We start from the raw sequence: 5317 nt of genomic DNA, 5'->3' as shown, positions 1-5317 counted from the left end.
CTCCTGACTCTTACCACTCATTTCCATTTGAGTCTGTATCTGAAATCAGTAGCCTAGTCCTACTAGATGAGAAAGGAGCCACAAGTATTGTGCCCTCTCCTCACCCATCCAGCAGATGCTTCTGTAGTATGTGAGGTTGAGAAAACGTCTGATTGTGGTGATGTACGTATAGTCATGCCACAGTGATGAAAAATTAAAGAAAAATCTTACTAGCTCTCAGGATATGCATTATCACTTGCTACAGATACTTAGGATAACAGTAAAGATCTTTTTAAAAAATCTCAGCTGTGCACAGTGGCTCACTCCTGTAATCCCAGCACTTTGAAAGGGAGCCAAGGCCAAAGGAACGCTTGAGCCTAAAGGTTCAAGACCAGCCTGGGCAACATAGCAAAACCCCATCTCTACAAAAAAATATACAACAGTTAGCCAGGCATGATGGCACATGTCTGTAGTCCCAGCTACTTGGGAGGCTAAGGTGGGAGGATCACTTGAGCCCAGGATGTCAAGGCTGCAGTGAGTTATGATCACACTGCTGCACTCCAGCGTGGGTGACAGAGCAAGACCCTGTCTCAAATAAATAAAAATTAAGTTTCTATTAAAGATTGTTTCTGTTGCTTAAAAACTGAAGCAATAGACTAAATGTAAGATGAAAGTTAACAGAGATGAATGTAACTTGCTACATTTAGAAACAAAGATCTGACTGCCTACGTACAAATGAGGAAGACTTAGAAGATTTCAGTTGGTTTAGAGAACACTGCCAAGTTGGCAGAATAAGATAGTTACTCCAAAACACTGATGTGGCCATAAACTACCTTAATAGGAAATATAGTGTCTAGACCTGCGCTGCCCAATTGGCCACATGTGGCCATCTAAATTTAAATTAATTTAAATAAAAAAGCAGTTCTTCAGTTGCACTACCCATTTTTCAAATGCTCAATAGCCTGTAAGGATGAGAGACAGTATTTGAACCCTGTCCTGACTCTAAAATCCATGCATTTTCCATTGTACCAGTTTATTGCTTAAGCTCCGAAGATGAAGCATTTAAGGATAGAATGCCATGGCCAGCCATTGAAGATGGTCAGCCTTGGCCAAATGGCCACCTGGAGCCCTTGGGGCATTTGATGAGGAGGCTGGACCAGATTAGCACACACTCCAGTGTTAGTTCATGAGAAAGTTTCACCAGTGGAGAGTAAAATAAGGAAAATGAGGGACTGTTTTTCATAAAGCTTTGACTTGTACTTTTTACATTAAAATGTTCTTTATGAAATGATGGTGACGATGAATGGTAGGGATTTTTGGTCCTGGCTTGAAAAAATGATATAATTGAGAATTTACAATAAGACAGGGTTTTGGTTTTTGCTTCATAAGAAACACATCTAGAGAGGCCAGAGAACTTGCCGAGGTTTCCTTTCTCACTGCAGAGAACAGTAGGCATCAGTGAAGCAGGGCAGGGAAGACCTGGAGATGAAGCTGGCTTTTCACCTTTAAAAGTCTTAACAGGGTATACTTTTCAAACTACAGATGGTCCCCAACTTATGACAGTTCAACTTAACAATCTTTCAACATTACGATGGTGCAAAAGCAAGACTCAGGCTGGGCATGGTGGCTCATGGCTGTAATCCCAGCTCTTTGGGAGGCTGAGGCGGGCAGATCACCTGAGGTCAGGAGTTCGAGACTAACCTGGCCAAAATGATGAAACCCCATCTCTACTAAAGATACAAAAATTAGCTGGGTATGGTGGTGCACGCCTGTAATCCCAGCTACTTGGGAGGCTGAGTCAGGGGAATCGCTTGAACCCAGGAGGCGGAACGTGTAGTGAGCCGAGATCACACCACTGCACTCCAGTGTGAGTGACAGAGCAAGACTGTCTCAAAAAAAAAAAAAAAAAAAAAAGCAATATTCATTCAGTAGAAATCGTACTTTGAGTACCAATACAATCATTCTGTTTTTGACTTTCAGTATTCAATAAGTCATATGAGATATTCAACACTTCATTAGAAAAGAGGCTTTGTGTCAGATGGTTTTGCTCAACTGTCAGCTAATGTAAGTGTTCGGAGCATGTTTAAGGTCACTAGGCTAAGCTATGATGTTCAGTAGGTTAGGTGTATGAAATGCAATTTCAACTTAAAATATTTTCAACGTGTGCTGGGTTTCTCAGGATGTAGCCCCATCATAAGTTGAGCGTCCGTAATGTGATCCCAGTTTGTCATTTTGCTATTGCGCACTGGGTTCAGATGGAGTTTTGTAAGGAAGCTCGGTACATAAAGGGCGCTGTGGTTGAAGTGCAGAACCGAGAGCTCTGCCTTTCAGTGCCCTACTTCCCCACTCACTGCACTTCCAGGGAACCCTAGGGCTTGGCAGAATCCAGTTGGTAAAGACTGCTTAGAGAATAACTCTTACAAGCTAGTCCCTTGTCTTGTGGAGAAAAACTTGGCGTAAGTATTTCTACCATTAACTATTTAATACTAATCTGTTGGCAGTGTACATTCCAAAGAGTCCATTTATTTGTATAAGGGAAACACATTCTGAATTTTGCTAGATGAAAATCAGCCATACCAGCCTATAAATGCCTAATTGATCCATAGTGAACCTTAAGTATTCCCACCTTCAGGTGCCTGTGTGCCCTTGGGCAAGCTTATTAGCCTCCCTAAGCCTCAGCTTACACAACTGTAAGTTGGGAATATGAAAATACTTATCATATAAAGTTCATGAGGATCAAACAATAATGCATGCACAGTGCCTACCAGGGGTCTTGCAGCCACGCAAATTGTGGTAGGAAGCACGAGAGCCACCTGCTGGTGTAGCTTGTTCAGCAAAAGTCAGCAACCGGGTTATCTTCTTTATGTTCTAAGGACCCACAGAGTTTGCCCAGCTTTCTATTTCATCCCTAATAGCATTCGCCTCCAAAGGTGCTCTCCTAACTTAATAAAAAACTGAGTAGTCTCAGTTCCTTCCCTCTTAAGCAGCACTATCCAACAGAACCTTCTGACATGATGGAAATATTCTGTCTGCACTGTCCAATAAAGTATAACCCCTACCCATGTGTGGCTGAGCTGAATGTGGCTACAGCAACTGATGAGTTGAATTTTTAATTAATTTAAATGTAAGTAGATACATATGGCTAAGGCTACTATACTTGGATAGCACAGCTCTTAAAGCAGCAGTTTTCAACCTTGGCTGTCTGTTAAGCTCATCTGGGTGCCTTTTAGGAGTCCAGGCCGGGTGCGGTGGCTCATGCCTGTAATCTCAGCACTTTGGGAGGCTGAGGCAGGTGGATCACCTGAGGTCAGGAGTTCCAGACCAGCCTGACGAACATAGAAAAACCTTGTCTCTACTAAAAATACAAAATATACAAAATTAGCTGGGTGTGGGGGCGCATGCCTGTAATCCCAGCTACTCGGGAGGCTGAGACAGGAAAATCGCTTGAATCCAGGAGGCGGAGGTTGCAGTGAGCCGCGAATGTGCCATTGCACTCCAGCCTGGGCAACAAGAGGGAAAAGAGAGAAACTCCATCTCAAAAAAAAAAAAAAAAAAAAAAAAAAAAAATTCCAGATGCCCAGATCAATTAAATGAGAATCTTGGTATTTTTAAAGCTCTCACTGGGCAATTCTAATGTGCAGTGAAAGTGGAGAACCATTGCTCTAAAAGCAGTGCTTGAGAGACTCGTGCTTATGAGTCACCTGAGGATCTTGTTAAAATGCAGATTCAGATTCATAGGTCTGAGGAGGGAATTGAGAGTCTTCATTTCTGTTTTTGGAGACAAGGTCTCACCCTGTTGCCCAAGCTGAGTGCAGTGGCATGATCCTAGCTCACTGCAACTCAAACTCCTGGGCTCAAGTGTTCCTCCTGCCTCAGCCTCCCGAGTAGCTGGGACTACACATGTGGGCCGCCACACTCCTTTTTTTTTATTTGTAGAGATGGGGTCTTACTATGTTGCCCAGGCTGGTCTCAAACTCCTAGCCTCAAGCAATTCTCCCACCTTGGCCTCCCAAACTGCTGAGATTATAGGTGTGGGCCCTAAATGTCCTTTAAGTGTTCTTCTAAGAGGGAGGCAAAGGGAAGTTTGACTACACAGAGAAGAAGGCAGCAGGGCAGGGAGAGATTCTGAAGATGCTAAGCTGCTGGCATCTAAGAGGAAGGGGACACGAGCAAAAGAATGCAAGGAATGCCGCTCTAGAAGCTGGAAAAGGATTCTCTCCTACAGCCTCTTCAAGGAGTGTGGCCCTGACAACTTCTTGGTTTTGGCCAAGTGAAACCATTTTGGGACTTCTGACTTCCAGAACTGTAAGATAATAAGTTTGTGTTGTTTTAAGCTGCTAAGTTGGTGGTAATTTGTTACAGCAAGCATACGAAACTAATATACTGGGTTCAGTTCTAGGAAACAGAGAGGGTGGCAGAAAGCACAGGAATTGGAGACTCACACTTGGCTTGAAGTTGCCAGTCAACTTATAGACTTGCTGATGTGGAAGACAAACTGTTTTTCCTCTGCTCTCATACAACAATCAACACAGAAGACTTCTGTGACCAAATGTTGGAGTTTTCTGTTCACACACCAAGCAGGCAAATCAGTTCTGCAGTGGACACCAGCTGGGCATCCTCCAGTTCAATTCTGACACTATCTACCTGGAGATAGCATCAGATCCCACAGGTTGAGGGCTCAGTCCCACAAGACTGCCCGTGACCCCAACCAACTGCAAGTCCAGGCTTCTGGAACTTGATCAACTGGCTTCAAGTTGAGGTTCGGTTAATTCGCTACAGTGACTCACAGAACTGAGACATGCATTTACTAGTTTATTAAAAAGAATATCCTAGGCCAGGTGCAGTGGCTCATGCCTGTAATCCCAGTGCTTTGGGAGGCTGAGGTTGGAGGATCACTTGAGCCCAGGAGTTCAAGACCAGCCTGGGCAAAATGGTGAAACCCTTTCTCTACAGAAAACACAAAAATTAGCTAGGCCTGGTGGCACATGCTTGTAGTCCCAGCTACTGGGGAGGCTGAGAGGTGGGAGGTTCACTTGAACCCAGGAAGGTCGAGGCTGCAGTGAGCTATGATCACACCACTCTACTTTAGTTCAGTGACATGACAGAGCGAGACCCCGGATGATGGAGTGAGACCCTGTTTCTGGGGAAAAAAAAAAAAAAAAGAGTATTTTAAAGGACACAAATAAACAACTAAATGAAGGGATACATACGGCCAGGTCTGCAAGGGTCCCAAGCACAGGAGCCTCTGTTCCCGTGGAGTTGGGGTGCACCACCTTCCTGGCACATGCACATGTTCTTATTCACCCTCCTGTAAACCTCCACATGTTCAGCTCTCCAG

This window comes from Pan paniscus, chromosome 1 (genome assembly GCF_029289425.2).
Source record: "Pan paniscus chromosome 1, NHGRI_mPanPan1-v2.0_pri, whole genome shotgun sequence".
Classification (NCBI taxonomy): Eukaryota; Metazoa; Chordata; class Mammalia; order Primates; family Hominidae; genus Pan; species Pan paniscus.
Note: the sequence above shows the minus strand (reverse complement) of the source record.